The sequence below is a fragment of the Chiloscyllium plagiosum genome, unplaced genomic scaffold (genome assembly GCF_037043375.1).
Source record: "Chiloscyllium plagiosum isolate Xiang-an unplaced genomic scaffold, Cpla_swu_hap1 HiC_scaffold_45, whole genome shotgun sequence".
NCBI lineage: Eukaryota > Metazoa > Chordata > Chondrichthyes > Orectolobiformes > Hemiscylliidae > Chiloscyllium > Chiloscyllium plagiosum.
This window is the reverse complement of record NW_028270183.1, coordinates 44,576,110-44,590,141: the sequence shown is the minus strand read 5'-3', so window position 1 is coordinate 44,590,141 and position 14,032 is coordinate 44,576,110. Positions and strand designations below refer to the sequence as shown.

General features: G+C 44.6%; 6 non-coding genes across 6 annotated transcripts; all 6 read left to right on the top strand.

The window, feature by feature from the left end:
• The first annotated feature begins 1,079 nt into the window (after positions 1-1,079).
• On the top strand, positions 1,080-1,153 carry trnai-aau (transfer RNA isoleucine (anticodon AAU)). The gene has a single exon. It is a non-coding gene; the product is annotated as a tRNA-Ile (tRNA).
• A 2,209-nt stretch (positions 1,154-3,362) lies between these two features.
• trnai-aau (transfer RNA isoleucine (anticodon AAU)) lies at positions 3,363-3,436 on the top strand. The gene has a single exon. It is a non-coding gene; the product is annotated as a tRNA-Ile (tRNA).
• Positions 3,437-5,629: 2,193 nt separating this feature from the next.
• Positions 5,630-5,703, top strand: trnai-aau (transfer RNA isoleucine (anticodon AAU)). Its single transcript has one exon. It is a non-coding gene; the product is annotated as a tRNA-Ile (tRNA).
• A 2,209-nt stretch (positions 5,704-7,912) lies between these two features.
• trnai-aau (transfer RNA isoleucine (anticodon AAU)) lies at positions 7,913-7,986 on the top strand. The gene has a single exon. It is a non-coding gene; the product is annotated as a tRNA-Ile (tRNA).
• Positions 7,987-10,195: 2,209 nt separating this feature from the next.
• trnai-aau (transfer RNA isoleucine (anticodon AAU)) lies at positions 10,196-10,269 on the top strand. Its single transcript has one exon. It is a non-coding gene; the product is annotated as a tRNA-Ile (tRNA).
• A 2,209-nt stretch (positions 10,270-12,478) lies between these two features.
• Positions 12,479-12,552, top strand: trnai-aau (transfer RNA isoleucine (anticodon AAU)). The gene has a single exon. It is a non-coding gene; the product is annotated as a tRNA-Ile (tRNA).
• Positions 12,553-14,032: the final 1,480 nt, after the last annotated feature.

Below are 14,032 nucleotides of genomic sequence, written 5' to 3'. Positions count from 1 at the left end.
ATAGAGCTCATTAGATATGGACAGCACTGAAAACACAGTCTTCGGTCGAACTCGTCCATTCCGAACAGATATCTTCAATTGATCCAGCCGCGATTGCATGCATTTGACCCATGTCTCTCTAAACCCTGCCTATTCAAATACACGTCCAGATTCCTTAAAAGTATTGGAATTTTACCATCCATCACCAGCTCGTCTGGCAACTTGTTCCAGAAACGCACCACCCTCTGCGCACAGCCATTGCCCATCACTGCCTTTCCAATTCTCGTACTCCCACACCTGATTTATACCCTCTAGTTCTGCACTGCCACACCTGAGCGAAAGAAACTTGTCTATTTACCCGATTCATGCCCCTCATGATTGAAAAGCCTCCATAAGCTCCGCTCCCAGCCTCTGACACGCCAGGCAATATAGTGAGTGTGTGTTCAGCCTGCAACCGTTTGCACCTTTTCCATTTTCAAATGGAGGATGTAGCATGCTGTCTGAAGCAATCATCTCAGCATCTGATCTGTCACTGACGACCGCTGCAGGAAGGCGTGATAACTTTCTAAATATGCTGTCAAACGAAGATTGAATTAGCAACATGAGTGATTGAGCAAAACGTGCAATTGGCGTCTGAGCTGTTGCTGACACCAAAGCAACTGCGTCGTTCGGGAGCAGAAAAAATCCCACTGTTAGATTTCAATTCAAATGCATTTGGCATAAGGTTCGCAGCAGTTTATCAGCAGCACATAACGCTGACTCCAAAAGTCTGTGAGTATCCAGAAGAACAGTGAGCGATCGTTGAAGGGACGTTTCGACAGACGATATTTTTCAACATGACAAGCTGCAGCTGAGCTGGTGGCATTGCGATTGAAATTGCACGCGTCCGGACATTGTGCTTCATTTTGAATATCAGAGCAAATGGTTAAGTCGAGTATGCGCGTTCGCAAAAGTAAATGCTTTTTTTTCGTTGAAAAGCTTTGCAACGAAAGGAAATACTTCAGACTATCGTGCGATCGACATGAAGCAGAAAATGAACAGCCGCCGTGGTTGTGAGCACCGGCAATATAGGCATTTACTTTCGCTGCCTGCGCTGTGTTGGTCGGTTAGCTCAGCTGGTTAGAGCGTGGTGCTAATAACGCCAAGGTCGTGGGTTCAATCCCCGCACTGACCACGAGAGGCGCTTCCGTCGTTTGCAGGGCTGTGTCAGTGTTCGCCGTGGCTTTTACTTTCACCGTCTGCAAGAACTTGTCACATGTTCGGTTGAGATGTGTGCTCATTCGAAAGGCGACCATCGCTGTCATGGAACATCAACCCGCTGGTCCCATGCCGGATCTCAGCTGCGTTGCTATTTTTCCAAACAACGTGCTCCACCAAACCACGAAACAGGAAGCCTCACCTGCGCAATAAAACATTTGACAGGGCTAGACGCACGACTTGATCGCCGTACCCATGATGACTGCTGGATGTTGTCTGCAGCAAATCAATCAGTCTCAATTGTTTTCACAAACAAATGCAAATCATGGAATATATGCAGTATTAATCAGACCTGGCACAGTCTCGGAGCAGAACCAGAGTTCAGGCTTCAATTCAAATCAAAGATTCGTTCATGTTATTTTCCTTGATCTCTGTTAATACTTGTCACGCGACTTCCAAAAGGAATTCATTCGCTTGCTCACCTCTCATGCATAGAAGCTGGAGTTATCATGACACCAGCAATATCATAGAGCCATTAATAAAATAAAATTACTGCGGATGCTGGAATCTGAAACCAAAAGAGAAAATGCTGGAAAGTCTCAGCACGTCTGGCACCATCTGCAAGGAGAGAAAAGAGCTGACGTTTCGAGTCGAACTGATCCTTTGTTAAAGATAAAAAAGGGGTAGAATTAGGGAGCTGTTTACACCAGGCTGAGAGATGGTGAGTCAGGGCTCCAGATGCAAAGGTGATAATGAGAGTGCATGGAGAGATCTAAGGGAGATTAGGAGCCGTGAATGACGCAGGCTGTAGCCAGTGCTATGTGACAAAATATGTGGGGGATGGGTGAAGCAGAGACAAAATGGAAAACAGGGGAGAAGGGTAGCAAAGTGGGAAGAGGAAAGGAAAAAGATATTGAGAGAGTGGGGAGCGAGAGAAAGAGAGACAATCAAGAAATAAGGGTTACAGAACAATGAAAAAAATACAAATAAAAAAGATAAATAAAATAATTGAAATAAAATTACCTGAAGTTGTTTGAATTCAACAACTTGAGACAATTTTACTTCATTGATTTTATTTATCTTTTTTATCATTTCACCTGCACTATCATAGAGCTCATTAGATATGGACAGCACTGAAAACACAGTCTTCGGTCGAACTCGTCCATTCCGAACAGATATCTTCAATTGATCCAGCCGCGATTGCATGCATTTGACCCATGTCTCTCTAAACCCTGCCTATTCAAATACACGTCCAGATTCCTTAAAAGTATTGGAATTTTACCATCCATCACCAGCTCGTCTGGCAACTTGTTCCAGAAACGCACCACCCTCTGCGCACAGCCATTGCCCATCACTGCCTTTCCAATTCTCGTACTCCCACACCTGATTTATACCCTCTAGTTCTGCACTGCCACACCTGAGCGAAAGAAACTTGTCTATTTACCCGATTCATGCCCCTCATGATTGAAAAGCCTCCATAAGCTCCGCTCCCAGCCTCTGACACGCCAGGCAATATAGTGAGTGTGTGTTCAGCCTGCAACCGTTTGCACCTTTTCCATTTTCAAATGGAGGATGTAGCATGCTGTCTGAAGCAATCATCTCAGCATCTGATCTGTCACTGACGACCGCTGCAGGAAGGCGTGATAACTTTCTAAATATGCTGTCAAACGAAGATTGAATTAGCAACATGAGTGATTGAGCAAAACGTGCAATTGGCGTCTGAGCTGTTGCTGACACCAAAGCAACTGCGTCGTTCGGGAGCAGAAAAAATCCCACTGTTAGATTTCAATTCAAATGCATTTGGCATAAGGTTCGCAGCAGTTTATCAGCAGCACATAACGCTGACTCCAAAAGTCTGTGAGTATCCAGAAGAACAGTGAGCGATCGTTGAAGGGACGTTTCGACAGACGATATTTTTCAACATGACAAGCTGCAGCTGAGCTGGTGGCATTGCGATTGAAATTGCACGCGTCCGGACATTGTGCTTCATTTTGAATATCAGAGCAAATGGTTAAGTCGAGTATGCGCGTTCGGAAAAGTAAATGCTTTTTTTTCGTTGAAAAGCTTTGCAACGAAAGGAAATACTTCAGACTATCGTGCGATCGACATGAAGCAGAAAATGAACAGCCGCCGTGGTTGTGAGCACCGGCAATATAGGCATTTACTTTCGCTGCCTGTGCTGTGTTGGTCGGTTAGCTCAGCTGGTTAGAGCGTGGTGCTAATAACGCCAAGGTCGTGGGTTCAATCCCCGCACTGACCACGTTTGCAGGGCTGTGTCAGTGTTCGCCGTGGCTTTTACTTTCACCGTCTGCAAGAACTTGTCACATGGTCGGTTGAGATGTGTGCTCATTCGAAAGGCGACCATCGCTGTCATGGAACATCAACCCGCTGGTCCCATGCCGGATCTCAGCTGCGTTGCTATTTTTCCAAACAACGTGCTCCACCAAACCACGAAACAGGAAGCCTCACCTGCGCAATAAAACATTTGACAGGGCTAGACGCACGACTTGATCGCCGTACCCATGATGACTGCTGGATGTTGTCTGCAGCAAATCAATCAGTCTCAATTGTTTTCACAAACAAATGCAAATCATGAAATATATGCAGTATTAATCAGACCTGGCACAGTCTCGGAGCAGAACCAGAGTTCAGGCTTCAATTCAAATCAAAGATTCGTTCATGTTATTTTCCTTGATCTCTGTTAATACTTGTCACGCGACTTCCAAAAGGAATTCATTCGCTTGCTCACCTCTCATGCATAGAAGCTGGAGTTATCATGACACCAGCAATATCATAGAGCCATTAATAAAATAAAATTACTGCGGATGCTGGAATCTGAAACCAAAAGAGAAAATGCTGGAAAGTCTCAGCACGTCTGGCACCATCTGCAAGGAGAGAAAAGAGCTGACGTTTCGAGTCGAACTGATCCTTTGTTAAAGATAAAAAAGGGGTAGAATTAGGGAGCTGTTTACACCAGGCTGAGAGATGGTGAGTCAGGGCTCCAGATGCAAAGGTGATAATGAGAGTGCATGGAGAGATCTAAGGGAGATTAGGAGCCGTGAATGACGCAGGCTGTAGCCAGTGCTATGTGACAAAATATGTGGGGGATGGGTGAAGCAGAGACAAAATGGAAAACAGGGGAGAAGGGTAGCAAAGTGGGAAGAGGAAAGGAAAAAGATATTGAGAGAGTGGGGAGCGAGAGAAAGAGAGACAATCAAGAAATAAGAGTTACAGAACAATGAAAAAAACACAAATAAAAAAGATAAATAAAATAATTGAAATAAAATTACCTGAAGTTGTTTGAATTCAACAACTTGAGACAATTTTACTTCATTGATTTTATTTATCTTTTTTATCATTTCACCTGCACTATCATAGAGCTCATTAGATATGGACAGCACTGAAAACACAGTCTTCGGTCGAACTCGTCCATTCCGAACAGATATCTTCAATTGATCCAGCCGCGATTGCATGCATTTGACCCATGTCTCTCTAAACCCTGCCTATTCAAATACACGTCCAGATTCCTTAAAAGTATTGGAATTTTACCATCCATCACCAGCTCGTCTGGCAACTTGTTCCAGAAACGCACCACCCTCTGCGCACAGCCATTGCCCATCACTGCCTTTCCAATTCTCGTACTCCCACACCTGATTTATACCCTCTAGTTCTGCACTGCCACACCTGAGCGAAAGAAACTTGTCTATTTACCCGATTCATGCCCCTCATGATTGAAAAGCCTCCATAAGCTCCGCTCCCAGCCTCTGACACGCCAGGCAATATAGTGAGTGTGTGTTCAGCCTGCAACCGTTTGCACCTTTTCCATTTTCAAATGGAGGATGTAGCATGCTGTCTGAAGCAATCATCTTAGCATCTGATCTGTCACTGACGACCGCTGCAGGAAGGCGTGATAACTTTCTAAATATGCTGTCAAACGAAGATTGAATTAGCAACATGAGTGATTGAGCAAAACGTGCAATTGGCGTCTGAGCTGTTGCTGACACCAAAGCAACTGCGTCGTTCGGGAGCAGAAAAAATCCCACTGTTAGATTTCAATTCAAATGCATTTGGCATAAGGTTCGCAGCAGTTTATCAGCAGCACATAACGCTGACTCCAAAAGTCTGTGAGTATCCAGAAGAACAGTGAGCGATCGTTGAAGGGACGTTTCGACAGACGATATTTTTCAACATGACAAGCTGCAGCTGAGCTGGTGGCATTGCGATTGAAATTGCACGCGTCCGGACATTGTGCTTCATTTTGAATATCAGAGCAAATGGTTAAGTCGAGTATGCGCGTTCGGAAAAGTAAATGCTTTTTTTTCGTTGAAAAGCTTTGCAACGAAAGGAAATACTTCAGACTATCGTGCGATCGACATGAAGCAGAAAATGAACAGCCGCCGTGGTTGTGAGCACCGGCAATATAGGCATTTACTTTCGCTGCCTGTGCTGTGTTGGTCGGTTAGCTCAGCTGGTTAGAGCGTGGTGCTAATAACGCCAAGGTCGTGGGTTCAATCCCCGCACTGACCACGAGAGGCGCTTCCGTCGTTTGCAGGGCTGTGTCAGTGTTCGCCGTGGCTTTTACTTTCACCGTCTGCAAGAACTTGTCACATGGTCGGTTGAGATGTGTGCTCATTCGAAAGGCGACCATCGCTGTCATGGAACATCAACCCGCTGGTCCCATGCCGGATCTCAGCTGCGTTGCTATTTTTCCAAACAACGTGCTCCACCAAACCACGAAACAGGAAGCCTCACCTGCGCAATAAAACATTTGACAGGGCTAGACGCACGACTTGATCGCCGTACCCATGATGACTGCTGGATGTTGTCTGCAGCAAATCAATCAGTCTCAATTGTTTTCACAAACAAATGCAAATCATGAAATATATGCAGTATTAATCAGACCTGGCACAGTCTCGGAGCAGAACCAGAGTTCAGGCTTCAATTCAAATCAAAGATTCGTTCATGTTATTTTCCTTGATCTCTGTTAATACTTGTCACGCGACTTCCAAAAGGAATTCATTCGCTTGCTCACCTCTCATGCATAGAAGCTGGAGTTATCATGACACCAGCAATATCATAGAGCCATTAATAAAATAAAATTACTGCGGATGCTGGAATCTGAAACCAAAAGAGAAAATGCTGGAAAGTCTCAGCACGTCTGGCACCATCTGCAAGGAGAGAAAAGAGCTGACGTTTCGAGTCGAACTGATCCTTTGTTAAAGATAAAAAAGGGGTAGAATTAGGGAGCTGTTTACACCAGGCTGAGAGATGGTGAGTCAGGGCTCCAGATGCAAAGGTGATAATGAGAGTGCATGGAGAGATCTAAGGGAGATTAGGAGCCGTGAATGACGCAGGCTGTAGCCAGTGCTATGTGACAAAATATGTGGGGGATGGGTGAAGCAGAGACAAAATGGAAAACAGGGGAGAAGGGTAGCAAAGTGGGAAGAGGAAAGGAAAAAGATATTGAGAGAGTGGGGAGCGAGAGAAAGAGAGACAATCAAGAAATAAGAGTTACAGAACAATGAAAAAAACACAAATAAAAAAGATAAATAAAATAATTGAAATAAAATTACCTGAAGTTGTTTGAATTCAACAACTTGAGACAATTTTACTTCATTGATTTTATTTATCTTCTTTATCATTTCACCTGCACTATCATAGAGCTCATTAGATATGGACAGCACTGAAAACACAGTCTTCGGTCGAACTCGTCCATTCCGAACAGATATCTTCAATTGATCCAGCCGCGATTGCATGCATTTGACCCATGTCTCTCTAAACCCTGCCTATTCAAATACACGTCCAGATTCCTTAAAAGTATTGGAATTTTACCATCCATCACCAGCTCGTCTGGCAACTTGTTCCAGAAACGCACCACCCTCTGCGCACAGCCATTGCCCATCACTGCCTTTCCAATTCTCGTACTCCCACACCTGATTTATACCCTCTAGTTCTGCACTGCCACACCTGAGCGAAAGAAACTTGTCTATTTACCCTATTCATGCCCCTCATGATTGAAAAGCCTCCATAAGCTCCGCTCCCAGCCTCTGACACGCCAGGCAATATAGTGAGTGTGTGTTCAGCCTGCAACCGTTTGCACCTTTTCCATTTTCAAATGGAGGATGTAGCATGCTGTCTGAAGCAATCATCTCAGCATCTGATCTGTCACTGACGACCGCTGCAGGAAGGCGTGATAACTTTCTAAATATGCTGTCAAACGAAGATTGAATTAGCAACATGAGTGATTGAGCAAAACGTGCAATTGGCGTCTGAGCTGTTGCTGACACCAAAGCAACTGCGTCGTTCGGGAGCAGAAAAAATCCCACTGTTAGATTTCAATTCAAATGCATTTGGCATAAGGTTCGCAGCAGTTTATCAGCAGCACATAACGCTGACTCCAAAAGTCTGTGAGTATCCAGAAGAACAGTGAGCGATCGTTGAAGGGACGTTTCGACAGACGATATTTTTCAACATGACAAGCTGCAGCTGAGCTGGTGGCATTGCGATTGAAATTGCACGCGTCCGGACATTGTGCTTCATTTTGAATATCAGAGCAAATGGTTAAGTCGAGTATGCGCGTTCGGAAAAGTAAATGCTTTTTTTTCGTTGAAAAGCTTTGCAACGAAAGGAAATACTTCAGACTATCGTGCGATCGACATGAAGCAGAAAATGAACAGCCGCCGTGGTTGTGAGCACCGGCAATATAGGCATTTACTTTCGCTGCCTGTGCTGTGTTGGTCGGTTAGCTCAGCTGGTTAGAGCGTGGTGCTAATAACGCCAAGGTCGTGGGTTCAATCCCCGCACTGACCACGAGAGGCGCTTCCGTCGTTTGCAGGGCTGTGTCAGTGTTCGCCGTGGCTTTTACTTTCACCGTCTGCAAGAACTTGTCACATGGTCGGTTGAGATGTGTGCTCATTCGAAAGGCGACCATCGCTGTCATGGAACATCAACCCGCTGGTCCCATGCCGGATCTCAGCTGCGTTGCTATTTTTCCAAACAACGTGCTCCACCAAACCACGAAACAGGAAGCCTCACCTGCGCAATAAAACATTTGACAGGGCTAGACGCACGACTTGATCGCCGTACCCATGATGACTGCTGGATGTTGTCTGCAGCAAATCAATCAGTCTCAATTGTTTTCACAAACAAATGCAAATCATGGAATATATGCAGTATTAATCAGACCTGGCACAGTCTCGGAGCAGAACCAGAGTTCAGGCTTCAATTCAAATCAAAGATTCGTTCATGTTATTTTCCTTGATCTCTGTTAATACTTGTCACGCGACTTCCAAAAGGAATTCATTCGCTTGCTCACCTCTCATGCATAGAAGCTGGAGTTATCATGACACCAGCAATATCATAGAGCCATTAATAAAATAAAATTACTGCGGATGCTGGAATCTGAAACCAAAAGAGAAAATGCTGGAAAGTCTCAGCACGTCAGGCACCATCTGCAAGGAGAGAAAAGAGCTGACGTTTCGAGTCGAACTGATCCTTTGTTAAAGATAAAAAAGGGGTAGAATTAGGGAGCTGTTTACACCAGGCTGAGAGATGGTGAGTCAGGGCTCCAGATGCAAAGGTGATAATGAGAGTGCATGGAGAGATCTAAGGGAGATTAGGAGCCGTGAATGACGCAGGCTGTAGCCAGTGCTATGTGACAAAATATGTGGGGGATGGGTGAAGCAGAGACAAAATGGAAAACAGGGGAGAAGGGTAGCAAAGTGGGAAGAGGAAAGGAAAAAGATATTGAGAGAGTGGGGAGCGAGAGAAAGAGAGACAATCAAGAAATAAGAGTTACAGAACAATGAAAAAAACACAAATAAAAAAGATAAATAAAATAATTGAAATAAAATTACCTGAAGTTGTTTGAATTCAACAACTTGAGACAATTTTACTTCATTGATTTTATTTATCTTTTTTATCATTTCACCTGCACTATCATAGAGCTCATTAGATATGGACAGCACTGAAAACACAGTCTTCGGTCGAACTCGTCCATTCCGAACAGATATCTTCAATTGATCCAGCCGCGATTGCATGCATTTGACCCATGTCTCTCTAAACCCTGCCTATTCAAATACACGTCCAGATTCCTTAAAAGTATTGGAATTTTACCATCCATCACCAGCTCGTCTGGCAACTTGTTCCAGAAACGCACCACCCTCTGCGCACAGCCATTGCCCATCACTGCCTTTCCAATTCTCGTACTCCCACACCTGATTTATACCCTCTAGTTCTGCACTGCCACACCTGAGCGAAAGAAACTTGTCTATTTACCCTATTCATGCCCCTCATGATTGAAAAGCCTCCATAAGCTCCGCTCCCAGCCTCTGACACGCCAGGCAATATAGTGAGTGTGTGTTCAGCCTGCAACCGTTTGCACCTTTTCCATTTTCAAATGGAGGATGTAGCATGCTGTCTGAAGCAATCATCTCAGCATCTGATCTGTCACTGACGACCGCTGCAGGAAGGCGTGATAACTTTCTAAATATGCTGTCAAACGAAGATTGAATTAGCAACATGAGTGATTGAGCAAAACGTGCAATTGGCGTCTGAGCTGTTGCTGACACCAAAGCAACTGCGTCGTTCGGGAGCAGAAAAAATCCCACTGTTAGATTTCAATTCAAATGCATTTGGCATAAGGTTCGCAGCAGTTTATCAGCAGCACATAACGCTGACTCCAAAAGTCTGTGAGTATCCAGAAGAACAGTGAGCGATCGTTGAAGGGACGTTTCGACAGACGATATTTTTCAACATGACAAGCTGCAGCTGAGCTGGTGGCATTGCGATTGAAATTGCACGCGTCCGGACATTGTGCTTCATTTTGAATATCAGAGCAAATGGTTAAGTCGAGTATGCGCGTTCGGAAAAGTAAATGCTTTTTTTTCGTTGAAAAGCTTTGCAACGAAAGGAAATACTTCAGACTATCGTGCGATCGACATGAAGCAGAAAATGAACAGCCGCCGTGGTTGTGAGCACCGGCAATATAGGCATTTACTTTCGCTGCCTGTGCTGTGTTGGTCGGTTAGCTCAGCTGGTTAGAGCGTGGTGCTAATAACGCCAAGGTCGTGGGTTCAATCCCCGCACTGACCACGAGAGGCGCTTCCGTCGTTTGCAGGGCTGTGTCAGTGTTCGCCGTGGCTTTTACTTTCACCGTCTGCAAGAACTTGTCACATGGTCGGTTGAGATGTGTGCTCATTCGAAAGGCGACCATCGCTGTCATGGAACATCAACCCGCTGGTCCCATGCCGGATCTCAGCTGCGTTGCTATTTTTCCAAACAACGTGCTCCACCAAACCACGAAACAGGAAGCCTCACCTGCGCAATAAAACATTTGACAGGGCTAGACGCACGACTTGATCGCCGTACCCATGATGACTGCTGGATGTTGTCTGCAGCAAATCAATCAGTCTCAATTGTTTTCACAAACAAATGCAAATCATGAAATATATGCAGTATTAATCAGACCTGGCACAGTCTCGGAGCAGAACCAGAGTTCAGGCTTCAATTCAAATCAAAGATTCGTTCATGTTATTTTCCTTGATCTCTGTTAATACTTGTCACGCGACTTCCAAAAGGAATTCATTCGCTTGCTCACCTCTCATGCATAGAAGCTGGAGTTATCATGACACCAGCAATATCATAGAGCCATTAATAAAATAAAATTACTGCGGATGCTGGAATCTGAAACCAAAAGAGAAAATGCTGGAAAGTCTCAGCACGTCTGGCACCATCTGCAAGGAGAGAAAAGAGCTGACGTTTCGAGTCGAACTGATCCTTTGTTAAAGATAAAAAAGGGGTAGAATTAGGGAGCTGTTTACACCAGGCTGAGAGATGGTGAGTCAGGGCTCCAGATGCAAAGGTGATAATGAGAGTGCATGGAGAGATCTAAGGGAGATTAGGAGCCGTGAATGACGCAGGCTGTAGCCAGTGCTATGTGACAAAATATGTGGGGGATGGGTGAAGCAGAGACAAAATGGAAAACAGGGGAGAAGGGTAGCAAAGTGGGAAGAGGAAAGGAAAAAGATATTGAGAGAGTGGGGAGCGAGAGAAAGAGAGACAATCAAGAAATAAGAGTTACAGAACAATGAAAAAAACACAAATAAAAAAGATAAATAAAATAATTGAAATAAAATTACCTGAAGTTGTTTGAATTCAACAACTTGAGACAATTTTACTTCATTGATTTTATTTATCTTTTTTATTATTTCACCTGCACTATCATAGAGCTCATTAGATATGGACAGCACTGAAAACACAGTCTTCGGTCGAACTCGTCCATTCCGAACAGATATCTTCAATTGATCCAGCCGCGATTGCATGCATTTGACCCATGTCTCTCTAAACCCTGCCTATTCAAATACACGTCCAGATTCCTTAAAAGTATTGGAATTTTACCATCCATCACCAGCTCGTCTGGCAACTTGTTCCAGAAACGCACCACCCTCTGCGCACAGCCATTGCCCATCACTGCCTTTCCAATTCTCGTACTCCCACACCTGATTTATACCCTCTAGTTCTGCACTGCCACACCTGAGCGAAAGAAACTTGTCTATTTACCCGATTCATGCCCCTCATGATTGAAAAGCCTCCATAAGCTCCGCTCCCAGCCTCTGACACGCCAGGCAATATAGTGAGTGTGTGTTCAGCCTGCAACCGTTTGCACCTTTTCCATTTTCAAATAGAGGATGTAGCATGCTGTTTGAAGCAATCATCTTAGCATCTGATCTGTCACTGACGACCGCTGCAGGAAGGCGTGATAACTTTCTAAATATGCTGTCAAACGAAGATTGAATTAGCAACATGAGTGATTGAGCAAAACGTGCAATTGGCGTCTGAGCTGTTGCTGACACCAAAGCAACTGCGTCGTTCGGGAGCAGAAAAAATCCCACTGTTAGATTTCAATTCAAATGCATTTGGCATAAGGTTCGCTGCAGTTTATCAGCAGCACATAACGCTGACTCCAAAAGTCTGTGAGTATCCAGAAGAACAGTGAGCGATCGTTGAAGGGACGTTTCGACAGACGATATTTTTCAACATGACAAGCTGCAGCTGAGCTGGTGGCATTGCGATTGAAATTGCACGCGTCCGGACATTGTGCTTCATTTTGAATATCAGAGCAAATGGTTAAGTCGAGTATGCGCGTTCGGAAAAGTAAATGCTTTTTTTTCGTTGAAAAGCTTTGCAACGAAAGGAAATACTTCAGACTATCGTGCGATCGACATGAAGCAGAAAATGAACAGCCGCCGTGGTTGTGAGCACCGGCAATATAGGCATTTACTTTCGCTGCCTGTGCTGTGTTGGTCGGTTAGCTCAGCTGGTTAGAGCGTGGTGCTAATAACGCCAAGGTCGTGGGTTCAATCCCCGCACTGACCACGAGAGGCGCTTCCGTCGTTAGCAGGGCTGTGTCAGTGTTCGCCGTGGCTTATACTTTCACCGTCTGCAAGAACTTGTCACATGGTCGGTTGAGATGTGTGCTCATTCGAAAGGCGACCATCGCTGTCATGGAACATCAACCCGCTGGTCCCATGCCGGATCTCAGCTGCGTTGCTATTTTTCCAAACAACGTGCTCCACCAAACCACGAAACAGGAAGCCTCACCTGCGCAATAAAACATTTGACAGGGCTAGACGCACGACTTGATCGCCGTACCCATGATGACTGCTGGATGTTGTCTGCAGCAAATCAATCAGTCTCAATTGTTTTCACAAACAAATGCAAATCATGGAATATATGCAGTATTAATCAGACCTGGCACAGTCTCGGAGCAGAACCAGAGTTCAGGCTTCAATTCAAATCAAAGATTCGTTCATGTTATTTTCCTTGATCTCTGTTAATACTTGTCACGCGACTTCCAAAAGGAATTCATTCGCTTGCTCACCTCTCATGCATAGAAGCTGGAGTTATCATGACACCAGCAATATCATAGAGCCATTAATAAAATAAAATTACTGCGGATGCTGGAATCTGAAACCAAAAGAGAAAATGCTGGAAAGTCTCAGCACGTCAGGCACCATCTGCAAGGAGAGAAAAGAGCTGACGTTTCGAGTCGAACTGATCCTTTGTTAAAGATAAAAAAGGGGTAGAATTAGGGAGCTGTTTACACCAGGCTGAGAGATGGTGAGTCAGGGCTCCAGATGCAAAGGTGATAATGAGAGTGCATGGAGAGATCTAAGGGAGATTAGGAGCCGTGAATGACGCAGGCTGTAGCCAGTGCTATGTGACAAAATATGTGGGGGATGGGTGAAGCAGAGACAAAATGGAAAACAGGGGAGAAGGGTAGCAAAGTGGGAAGAGGAAAGGAAAAAGATATTGAGAGAGTGGGGAGCGAGAGAAAGAGAGACAATCAAGAAATAAGAGTTACAGAACAATGAAAAAAACACAAATAAAAAAGATAAATAAAATAATTGAAATAAAATTACCTGAAGTTGTTTGAATTCAACAACTTGAGACAATTTTACTTCATTGATTTTATTTATCTTTTTTATCATTTCACCTGCACTATCATAGAGCTCATTAGATATGGACAGCACTGAAAACACAGTCTTCGGTCGAACTCGTCCATTCCGAACAGATATCTTCAATTGATCCAGCCGCGATTGCATGCATTTGACCCATGTCTCTCTAAACCCTGCCTATTCAAATACACGTCCAGATTCCTTAAAAGTATTGGAATTTTACCATCCATCACCAGCTCGTCTGGCAACTTGTTCCAGAAACGCACCACCCTCTGCGCACAGCCATTGCCCATCACTGCCTTTCCAATTCTCGTACTCCCACACCTGATTTATACCCTCTAGTTCTGCACTGCCACACCTGAGCGAAAGAAACTTGTCTATTTACCCGATTCATGCCC